Raw genomic sequence first — 12557 nt, 5'->3', positions numbered from 1 at the left:
CAGGTTGCTTGTCCTTCTGAAGAAGGTGCGTTTAAATCCGTTGACACTAAGGTTAAGATTAACTTAAAACCACCATTTATTGCAACTGGTTAGCTACCTTATTCACCTGCTAATAAAATTCAAGTAAGAAGAGAGCATAGAGAGTGGATTGAGTTCTTCATCAGGATAGTTTGTACCCTTCTCCTCACTAGTTGGTAATTCTCTTCGGAAGCGGCTGCCTTGGAAAAATTTCTAGTCCTATTAGCGTCACGCGAACGCGGTCAATAAAATCGCATTAATGATAAGTAAGGAGGGATGTTACAAGGTTTGGTGATCAGAACAAATTCATAATTAAAAAAAAATGGTTCAAATGGCTCTAAGCGCTATGGGACTTTCCATCTGAAGTCATCAGTCCCCTACACTTAGGACTACTTAAACCTAACTAACCTAATTAGAATTATATTAACACCGTCAGCTGCCGACGAGCGTTGACATATTTCAAAGGGTACAGGTAAAAAGCGTGCCCCGTACTGGACTCGAACCCGGGATCTCCTGCTTACATGGCAGACGCTCTATCAATCCAAGCAACCGAGGACACAGAATATAGCGCGACTGCAGTGACTATCTCATGCATGCCTCCCGCGAGACCCACATTCTCACCTTGTATGTCCACGCACTACATTCGTGGTTTTCCACCCCAACACACTCATTACTCGTGGAAGACATTCTTACCAAGTCCCGTAAGAATTCGGGGAATATGTGTGCATCCGCACAGAAGAAGGAGGTCGAGGCCGGCATTGGTATGGTATGGATGTGGAGTCTGTTATTTCGGGACATGACCTGCATTACATTGACGACCGGCAGCCGCCTAGAACGAAATTAGAATTATATTAATACCTTCAGCTACTGACGGGCGTTCATATTTATAACGGAACTTGGTAAAAATGTCTTCCACGAGTTATGAGTGTGTTGGGGTGGGGCACTACAAATGTAGTGTGTGGATATACAAGGGAGAATGTGGGTCTAGCGGGAGGCGTCAGCTATATAGTCCCTGCAGTCGCGCCATGCTTTGTGGCCTCGGTGGCTCAGATGGATAGGGCGTCTGTCATGTAAGCAGGAGATCCCGGGTTCGAGTCCCGGTCGGGGCACGCATTTTCACCTGTCCCCATTGATACATACCAACGCCCGTCGGCAGCTGGCGGTATTAATATCATTCTAATTTCCTTCTAGGTGGCTGCAGATCATCAATGGTGTCTGTTCTTTCGGCAATGACCCAAAACACCGACACCATATCCATATAAGTATATAACTAACTGTGGTGTGCATACTGTAAGACCTTCAGTACACACACCATCAGATTATTTGACTTGTCGCTGTAACGAAGTAGGCGAGTGTCAGCAATATGTCTCATGGTCTTATCGTGACGTGTTATCTTCTGCCGTTAGGTCAGGTGATAGGAATGCCACTTGCACACTATGAGTAGCACATTGACAGTGACCAACTTTAAACAGACCTTCATTAATTTTCTCACACATTTATTAAAATAATAACAAGCATAAAAATTACTGAACTTGGTTCTGGATGCTATTGACAATTGACAATCGGAAGTTCCTTTGGTATTGGTGTGTTACGCTTATTCTCACATATATCTCTGATACTTGACAAAAGTGTCTACACATTTATCTTAATGGCTATGTACAGGAATATGGTATTCTTACTAGGCGCAGACTGAAACTTGCCTATAAACTGGCACAGACAAATGTAGAACTGGTACAGACTAATGTAGACTAGTACAGACTGGTGCAGACAAATGCAGACTGACTAATCGGAGGTCTGTACACTCATTATAATACCTCGCTCATTCATGTATCACTGCGCGAGTGTGATCCGCGAGGAGAAAATGTTCTACATTAGCACCAATCTCATTGGCTGCGTTACTTTTCAATACATGGATCAGTGGAAGCCGAATTTGGTCCGTCTCTATGGCAGCACCATCTTGTACTGCGGAGACGGGCAAGCGCTGCGCCTGCGCTGTTGTGCTTAACAAGGCGCGCTGTAGTGGGAAAGTTGTGTATGCACTGACTACGCGGAACTATGTACACAACACTAACTTACGGACATCACATGCATCTATGCACGAGGCAGGATTGGAACCTGCGACCGTACCAGCAGCGGGGTTCTGAACTGAAGCGCCCAGAACAGCTCGGCCACAGCGGACGGTCATGATTACGATTCTCGCTAAAAATGTGAAATGCAGTGGGAGGTTTTCGATAAGGTTGTGTTCTTCCCGAGGTGAGTTAAAATTTCTCTAACAGTGTCATCGACTCACAGGGAGTTTCAAACTAATCAGTGATTTGAGCTGCTTCAAATAATTTAAAACAAAGTATCCCGTTGACAGCGGTACTGCCTCCAGCATAGTTGTGCACCTGTTGTGTAGACGCTTGCGCCTCCGATGTTGTGTGTCGCGGGCGCTACCTGCTGCGAGGGAGTGATTTGGGCCCGAGGCTTCGGCTCCTCAGAGGGCGCGCGACGAGGCGGTAAAGATGTTAATGCGACTGTTTGAGCCGGGGCCACCTGCTCGCGGCTTTATTGCCACCATAAAGCCCTGCGTGCGCGTGTGCGTGCGTGTGAGGGCGTGTAGGCCCCGACGCGGATCGTAAAGCCCGGTCCAACTGCGAGACCGCTGCGGAGCTGCTGCTGCTGCAGACGCCTCCTACCTCACCGTCCACGTGCCGTGCACTCAGTAGCCGTCCAGCACGGTCTCTTGGTTACCTACTGATGGCTGCTAGCAATTGTCACGTACCCTTAACCATAACTAGTTGAACTCGTCGTGTAACAGTTTCCTACATCATTTCGACCGGACCTGTCAGTGTTCGAAAAATTCTCTCTAAAATAGAACCTTCGTTAGGCAAACGGCGTCTGATACTGACTATAATCTATTTGCGATTCAAGTACTCCCGAACCTTTAATGCTTCTGTAACGGAGTAAGATTAGAGTAATCGATGACAGTAAACAGCCCGCCAAAAAACTCGAGAAACTAAATTCCTTCCAAATTCAAAGGTAGCCAATGGTTCGCCATCCCTCACAATAGCCCTTTCTCCCATACACTAATCTGCAAGCCACTCTCGTCAAAATTCCCCCGGCACCCCCTCCCCCCCCCCCCCCCCCCCCCGCACTTAACAACGTTCCCTCCCCAAAGTTGGCAGCCGGCTGAGGTGGCCGAGCGGTTGGGCATGGATGTTTATGATGGCCTTAGGTTACTTAGGTTTAAGTACTTCTAAGTTCTAGGAATTGATGACCTCTGAAGTTAAGTACCATATTTCTCAGAGTCAATTGAACCACGTTGGCAGAGGTCTTTACCTCAATTTGTTTTTTCCTAACAGCCACGGTTACTGTTGTTTCTATCTTCTCCTCGTACGTTATCCCTTTCGCTTCTGCAATAGTAAGCATGTATTCAAAATGCTAAACTAATCTATACTGAAGCGCCAAAGAAACTAATATACACATGCGTATTCAAATACAGATATATTCAAAAGGGCAGAATACGGCGCTGCGGTCGGCAACGCCTACATAAAACAGCTAGGGCCTGGCTGCCGCAGTTGTTATACTGGTTACTGCTGCGACAATGGCAGATTATCAAGATTTAAGTGAGTTTGAACGTGGTGTTATAGTCGGCGCACAAGCGATGGGACACAGAACCTCCGAGGTAGCGATGAAGTGGGGATTTTCCCGTACGATCATTTCACGAGTGTATCGTGAATATCGGGAATCCGGTAAAACATCAAATCTGCGACAGCACTGCGGCCGGAAAAGGCTCCTGTTAGACGGGAGCAATGACGACTGAAGAGAATCGTTCAACGTGACAGAGGTGCATCCCTTCCGCAAATTGCTGCATATTTCAATCATGGGCCATCAACAAGTGTCAACGTGCGATCCATTCAACGAAACATCATCGATATGGGTTTTCGGGGCCGAAGGTTCACTCGTGTACCCTTAATGACTGCATGACACAAAGCTTTGCGCCTTACCAATATCCTAGACGACGCATACACTTATGACCCGAACATTATGTCCACCTGCTTCATAGCTTGTCTGCGGGCCTTTGGAAAGAAATACGTCGCTGACCCTGCGTTCTCAGGGATCTCACAGTTAGTCGGTAGGTTTATGGAGGTGTGTGGTATTAGATGTCTACACATAGTGATTTAATTCGCCCGAACAATGGGCAACTGATTAGTGTACGCGATGATGGCTCTCCAGAGCGAACCAGATGGATTCCATAGGATTTAGATCAGGCGAGTTCAGTCGGCATAACATCGTCAGTTCACAATAATGCTGCTCAAACTACTGTATAACGGTTCTGGCTCCAAGACACAGACAATTATACTGCTGAAAAATGACATTTGCTGCCTGGGAAGACACGAAGCATGAAGCGATGCAGGTGGTTCGCAGCTGTCAGCGTGGTTTCGATTACTACCACAGGTCCCATACAAGCGCTAGAAAATGTCTCCCGTGGCATAATCCTGCTCACACCAGCATGCGTTCGCGGGGCACTGCACGTTTAGAGCCACAGTTCACCTTTATGACGACATTTGTGAAGTCGACTATTCACCTAGAGTACAAAAATATTATTCACCCGAAGAGTCGACGCGTTTCCATTGATTGTCGGGCTAATCTCGATGGTCCCGTAGGCACTGCAGTCATATCTGACGATGTTGTTGGGTCAACATGGGAAGACGTAGGTGCTGTCTGCTGCGGAGCTCCATATTCAACAGTGTACTATGAACGGTGTGCTCCGAAACATTTGTACGTGCACCAGCACTGTGTTCGTTCGGCAGAGATGCCACAGATCACTGTCTATCCTAGTTTACAGTACAGACGAGCCTCCGAACCCCATATCCTGTGATGACTCGTGGACGTTCAATCCTATAGCGGCTAGTGGTAGTTTCACTGCTCTAACTCTTTCCGTAGATACTGATGACAGTACCACGTGAACATTGGGCCAGTTTCGCCGTTTCCGAGACATTCATTCACAGACTCTGCGAATAATAGTCTGACCTCTATCAAAGTCGCTTGCCTCAATGTATTTCCAATTTGCAGCCCATGTCTTCGCTAGGGTGATCCCCCGTCCATGTCAGCTTCGCTTATATGCATCTGTTTATCGTATCACGTGTTCACAACGCCACGAGATGGCATCCAGTGTCCCGGTGGGCAGTGGTAATAATTTATTGGATGATCGGTGTAAGTAACCTGTGTGTTTCAAGTGTAAAAACAACAATAATTTCTATCTGTCACCGTGTGTGTAATATTTTCAATTAGAGCACATGTGATGTTTGCATTGGAACGTCTCTCGCACATTGGCACATATTTTGATATCAATCTATCCTCTATTACCTTCTTTCCCACGCAGCCACTAGCCACCTTCTATCTAATATAACTTATTCGAAAAATAACTAGAGTGACGGGCTCATGATGTAGCATTTCCTACTTAGCATCCTGTCGAAAGATGCTGTGTGCTTGAAATATATCTAAATTCCTAGTTCTGGGTTCCTGCACACCAGTGTTTCTCGTGAACAACACTTGACAATCACCTTCTAACCTGATCGTTACCTGATAAGCTGAAAAATTCTTCGTAAGAAACAAATGTTAATGGAGCATTATGCAAGATATTTTGCTTTTCAGTCTTGAATATGAATTTTCGTATAATCATGTGCCGAAAAATTCGTTTCGATATCTTGACCCATCAACGAGTAAGAGGTGTGCTGGGCCTTAAGCCTTTCAAACAGTTTATTTGTCTTTCCCCCTATTTAAATCACACTGCATGTTCGATATTCACCTGAAGTTGGCAATTAATTACTAAGACATCTATATTCTCTGTTCTCTTCTGACTTTACAGTATTGCTGGCAGTTTCACACTTCACGTATACTTACTTTGATCTTTGCACGTTTCGCGAAAGTCAGTAAACAATTCACAAGTTACTTGAAGAAATGAGGCAGTGAGAAAAACATATTTTTTTCTAGCCTGATTGGTGTTTGATTTAAAATATATTCTACTAGCGCCCCATCCCGGCTTCCTAGGGGTAGTGCTAAGTGTACTTGCCTGTATTAGCAGTAACATGAGGGAGTGCTGGAGTATGAAGCCTCCGAACTTTTTATGCGAAAACTCGTAATACTTTTTAAAATGAAACCAACTTCGTTATTATTAACAACTGTACCTTTAATGTCTACATATTTATTTGTCAACATAAGTACCCTGGAGGCGAATACATTTCTCCGAACGAGAGACCAGTTTGTTGAGACTGCAGAATGTCTGACTTTGTTGACGGAGTCACAGCTTCACCTCTGTTTGCACCGCTTGATTAATAACAAAGTTAAGTCCTCGAAGGTGTGCTTTTAGTTTTGGAAACAGATGAAAATGGGCTGGGGCCAAGGCAGAACGGTATGGAGGATGATCGAGTACAATGAACCTCAGACGTCGGATTGTTGCAGATTCTGAAGCCCTTGTTTGTGGTCTGCCATTGTCACGCTGAAGGAAAGAATTCGTGCTGTCAGTTTTATGAGGGTCTCTCACACACCGAGATCGTTACGTTACAGACCGCCACATTAGACACAACAATTCAGAGACCTGTAGCAGCAGAGGGTTGTAACGTGCACCAGCAAAACAGAAAGCTCGGTCCAGTAATATGCATGGCATATAATACCTTACCCGATATTGAGAACAGAACAAAAACTTCAGATGCAGTACCTTTCAGTATGTCGTCAGTTTTAAGTATTTTATACATGAACCTTCTTCGGAATCAGTATATCCAAGAGTGACCACTATATGAAAATTCTTACAGCAGTTCCTGAGATCAACCTTAAAATGCAGACAGTTAAACGCGGTGGGAGACTTTAATATATAATATGTAGTGACACAAGGTACATTGTAAAGACTTTGACCGAGCTTCAATCCTCTATGGAGTTGTGACAGGGATACTTTTTTACTTTTCCAAACCACATTCTGCCTCAACTGCAGCCGACCGGCTCGTAGTTCCAATCATTGCCACTAGATGTCGCTACAGTTACCAATTAAATGTATAAAAAGTAACAATACATACACTAACCTCTTATCAATACTATAATTAGAAAATAAACAAACAAACCTTCCTTGCGAATCACACTTTCTGTTAGTTAAACCGTAAGAATGGTCGTACTGTACTTCTAGAGATCAACATTCGCATACACATAAATGAAAGGGTACGTGTACTTTAATTATAATGTGTACAGATGTTGCAGAACGATACAGTAGATTACTGTGGAGTTGTTACCGCTAGCCAATATTATGAAATATTAACACTGAGAAGGACTGTACAACGTTATAAAGATAACTGATAAATAACAATTATGTGTTGATGTGGTCTTCGGTTTGAGACCTTTCTCTTCTTCGTGAAACGCTCTTTCCGAATAGTCTAACCCAGAACGACTCACGGATCAACATAGAACTTCTTTCCGTCAGTACCTCTTAGCGAATCTTCCGAGCTCAAGTGCGTTTACAATCGTTGCTTACGATGAAGAAAGGTCAGTTTATTGTATCATTTATTAATTCGCTACGTTCAGTGGATCCCACTGTCAAGGAGAACATTGAAACATCATGGCGAGATGTACATAAACAATCAAAAAGCAACCGTTTATAGTTAGTTCTATAGATTACAGTTAAATGTCAGTAATCTGATCTTGTAGACGCCGACCAGAATGCGGTAAATCTAACAGCGAAACCACTTTTACTGCCAGTTTTATGGCTGTATACTTTTGAAGACCGATTACTGCCTTAGACCAGCATCACGGTGCAGGAGTGTTATCAAACGATGAGACGTGACATGGTCATCATGAAAGAAAGAGCGACACAATTTTTGATAATATATGGTAACCAGAATAGACTTTGATAGCAGATTTACTTTATTCACATCAATACCAGTATTAGATCGTCATGATCAATATCAGATTAATCTGACTCCTTAAACTTATTAAAAGTAGTAAATAGAATTTACAGCCATGTTTGACATTGTCATGGATTTAAAAACACGATGAAACAGTAATGTGCACTCATGGTCCGTGGCGTGACAATGCTAATCGAGCTGTAAATTTTATTTACTTCTTTCGCTAAATTTAAGGAGAATCATCAATCTCATATTGATCAACACGAAGGAAATCGGTTACTGAATTGAATAAGGCAAATTTCAGATAAAATGCTGTTTGGTTTCATATACTGTTATACGTAATACTAGCACCAAACTACACTGCGCAAAACAATGAAAGAGTCACTTTTTAAACCTCGTAGTTATCTCCAATTTCGGCGATAAGTTTGAAATTTCGCAAATGCTGCCTCAAACATTCCTCTATAATAGCGCAAATGCTTGGCGTCCCGCAACCTCGCTGTCGGGCTCGCCGACGCTTCAAAAAAGTAAGGCGTCGACACTGGCGAATAAAATACCAGATGCTCATGTAGCTGAGACATGAGTTAATAATACCATTTTGGCACTAGGTTTCACGAAAATTCTCCCAGACGCCACTAAGGACGTGTCACAAGATGGGAAGGTCGTCACACCCCCTCTTACTTACATTGAACGCTTTCATTTGATGCCTTTGGGATGGAGGTCAGAACCGTAACGGCTGGCGCTGAAATCAAGTGGGTACACTATGGATGACAGAAGAAATCATTTCGAACAGACCACCGCTCACAATCGACACGAAAAAGCGACAGGACTTGACATAAATGGCGCCAGGGAATCCATCTCTTACTTAGGGGCATACACTTTCCAGACATTTCGCACTCGAAAGGAAGTAGACAAACTGGAGAGCTTTAGAGGGACCCTTTGCCATTACATTCACGTGCGAGTCAGTGTCGATGCGAAAAAGGAGGGATGAAAAAGCATAAACATCATTATCTGCTTCGGATAACGTTCAAATTTCAACGAATTGTTTTTAATGGTCCCTAGTGGTTTCACTCTGTATACCAAAGAAAAACTTATGGTGAAGCTAGATCCCAAAGGTCAGATGAAACGCCCCTTAGAAAAATTGTACAAGACTGTGCTTAAGCTGACACACAATATTTTTAGCGCAACGCAATTTCACTTTCAAAAATCTCTACAAAAAAATGGCCCTGACTAACATTAACCTGTACATTTCACAAATCGCTTACCTCACAAAAATCTTGGTTACTCGAACTACTGCAATACAGCGAGCGCCGCTACTGCCAGCTAAATAAAAGATTCAAACTACTGAAGGCACTAACTACTGACGGGCATAGTTAGCAAATGAAAGATTTTCATGGAGAACGAACAATGTATTTACCTTAATAGTCGTAATATATATAGCAGTTCATGACATTCAGTCTTACAAATTACAAAACTCCGCCATCTCTCTCCCCACGTCCACCACTGCTGGCGGCTCACCTCCAACTGCCCAATGCTACGCGCTGGTAACATCCAGCTGCCCAAAGCTACAATGGCGAGTATTACAACAATGCCAACCAGCCACTGACTGCACACAGCACAGCCAGTGATTATTCATACAGAGCGCTATGTGGCGTTACCAATAAGAAAACCTTAACAGCCTACTTACATAGCCCCCATGCTCCCACAAAAAAATTTACAAATTGTTTTGGGCAGTGGCCAATACAGATTGGAAAAAAATTTCGTAATTATGATTACAATAACAAAGAAATCAAATGCACACACTTATTGATACAATGTTGGTTAAAAGCTAAAATTTTCTCACAGTCCATTTAGACAGTCCTGATCATTCATCACAGTAAAATAGCAGTGTTTTTATCAAAGACTGAGCAATAAAAGAAAATGGACACGGAAGTAGTGGATTTCCATGCAGTCTTGAAGAAGTAGTATTGTCCTTCCAACGGAAAAACAGTGCTCACTCTTGACATGCAGACAGGTAACGGGCCACAACAGAGCAAACCCACAGCAGTCAGTCGAAGTTTTGAAGAATATTGGTAGGTAGGTCAACATAGAGTAGACCCATTGTAGTCCTGGTAGAGATTACGGTATTGGTGGGCCACCAGAGGTGCAGACCCAGTGCAGTCCTTGTAGAAATAATGGTATTGGTGAGTCATCAAAGCTGTAGACCCACTGTAATCCTTGTAGAGATGGCCAGTAGCCATCTGTTTGACTGTGCAGGCGCACAGTCACCATTGAAGAGTCTTGCGGATAATATAGCAAGTCCATATCCACTACTTGTGCACTCACAAAAATTGTTTTTTAAATGTTCTTAGAATGAGCAATGCTGTTAACCAGTCCCTTACTGAATTATCAACACATGTGCAAACACTAACAGTCCCTACTTCTGACATATTGTCCATATACTTTGACCAACAGAAACGTGTGCAGTGAAATGTAACTTACAAATTACTTAATTTGATGAACTGGTGTCAATTACAATTTTATAACATAAGAATACAATAACAAAGGTACAAAATACATCATTAATGAACATAACAATACAGATAACATTTGTAGTAATAGGGGCTTTACAAAAGAATCGAAATAACAAATACATCACTGTTACAAAAATTATGACATAAGTACATACATAAAAGATCAGAATAACTTTTGAAACATCAACTTCACACATGAGCACTAGAACAAAACAGAATAAATGTGTAAACATCTTTATGAAGTAAATAACATGTTATTAATGAAAATTATATTTGAGGATAACAGTATTCCTCATCATAGTGAATGTAGCTTAGTATTAGAAGAGAAAAAATTCTATGAAACAGTACACAGAGACAGGAAGAAAACAAATACACATGGGTACACAAACACATAGTGGGATAACACAAGAGGAAAGGGCAGGGTTTGTTTTCAGTGTAACATTTGGTGCTGCAGTCCAACCCAAAACTACATTCCATAGATCTTTCGTCTTATTTCAAAATTTGTTTCCACCAACAAAATCCTATCCAAGCATGCTTTTTGTAGTTATATGTTCACATATTTCTTACCTCATTATTTATTTTCCATTATCTTACCTCATCATTTATTTCCAAGAAAAACCTACCTAAACCTGTTGTCTCTAAACCCTACTGTTTTGTTCGTATCCTATTTCAAAATACTTTTTTTTAGAGAACAAACAATGTATTTACCTCAATAGTCATAATATATATAGCAGTTGAAGACATCCAGTCTTACAAATTACAAAACTCCGCCATCTCTCTACCCACGTGCACCACTGCTGGCGGCTCACCTCCAACTGCCCAACGCTACGCGCTGTTAACATCCAGCTGCCCAACGCTACAATGGCGAGTATTACAACAACGCCAACCAGCCACTGACTGCACACAGCACAGCCAGTGATTTTTCATACAGAGCGCTATGTGGCGTTACCAATAAAAAAAACCTTAACAGCCTATTTACACAGATCCGTTCAAGGGGTTTCAGCCCCGAGATGTCCTTAGAAAAGTGTCAGTGGAGTGTCAGCAGTGGCAAAATTTGTCAAGAACATCTTCTTGTCGCCCACCGCTTCACAACGGTTTCACTGACGCCCTTCATGGTCCAGAATATTTTCCTCCACCATACATAAGAAATCCGCATGATGTGAATGCTAGGCGTCGCGATTCTTGACCTCCGTTGGAGGGGCCTCAAACGAAGGGGTGAAATGTACGTTAGAGAGAGTGTGACGACCTTCCCGTACCATTACAGGTCCACGATGGCGTTAAGAAGATTTTTGGTGAATTTCCTCGTATGTGTCGACACCTTGCTGTGTGAAGCACCGCCAAGCCCCGATGGTACAAATGGTTCAAATGGCTCTGAGCACTATAGGACTTAAAATCTATGGTCATCAGTCCACTAGAACTTAGAACTACTTAAACCTAACTAACCTAAGGACATCACACAACACCCAGTCATCACAAGGCAGAGAAAATCTCTGAACCCGCCGGGAATCGAACCGTGCAAGCCCTGATAGTGTCGTCACAGGACGCCGTTTTTAGCGTCATTTGAGGGGAAGCCTTTAGGCACTTCTGAGCAAAATTTAAAATTTCGGTGTCGCTAGGGGATCATTAAGTGGTTTTAAAAAAGGTGATCATTTAAATCGGTTCAGCAGTGCAATTTTAAAACAACAAAACAAATAAAATCTAGCGTTCTGAGTCAATAAGATGTGACAGATAGCAGAGTAAGGCTACTGTTAATTACGCTGCCTGTCCCACAGTTTTATCAATCAGCTGTTGTTTAGGTTAACTAGAACTAGTGTCTGTGGTAGTGTAGATCTGTTTACAATATACGTTGTTCATAGTCTTGCTGTTAATGAAAGGTTGCTGTTCTTGATCTACATCTAAATCTACATAGCTAAAAGTTATTACTCGACCGGTAGACATTGCTCTGTCAATGAAAAATATAAACCACACCGATAAGTAATCAGAGCACTCACTCAAAATGAAGAGATAAATCATGTGATTGAGGGCGAGCAGGAGAGACAATTTGTAACGGTAGTACATGCCAGTAGAACGTGGTTAGTTACCGTAGTGGTATCTTGAAGGCTTCGGTTGTCGGGATGCGGTCGTAATTACGATCATCCGTCTTAATGCTGGATGA

At 42.7% G+C, this 12557-nt stretch overlaps 1 non-coding gene across 1 annotated transcript; it reads left to right on the top strand.

Annotated features, from left to right (window-relative positions):
• The first annotated feature begins 1053 nt into the window (after positions 1-1053).
• On the top strand, positions 1054-1127 carry Trnat-ugu (transfer RNA threonine (anticodon UGU)). Its single transcript has one exon. It is a non-coding gene; the product is annotated as a tRNA-Thr (tRNA).
• Positions 1128-12557: the final 11430 nt, after the last annotated feature.

Source organism: Schistocerca gregaria, chromosome 4 (assembly GCF_023897955.1).
Source record: "Schistocerca gregaria isolate iqSchGreg1 chromosome 4, iqSchGreg1.2, whole genome shotgun sequence".
NCBI classification, from domain to species: domain Eukaryota; kingdom Metazoa; phylum Arthropoda; class Insecta; order Orthoptera; family Acrididae; genus Schistocerca; species Schistocerca gregaria.
Note: the sequence above shows the minus strand (reverse complement) of the source record. Positions and strands in the feature narration are given on the sequence as shown.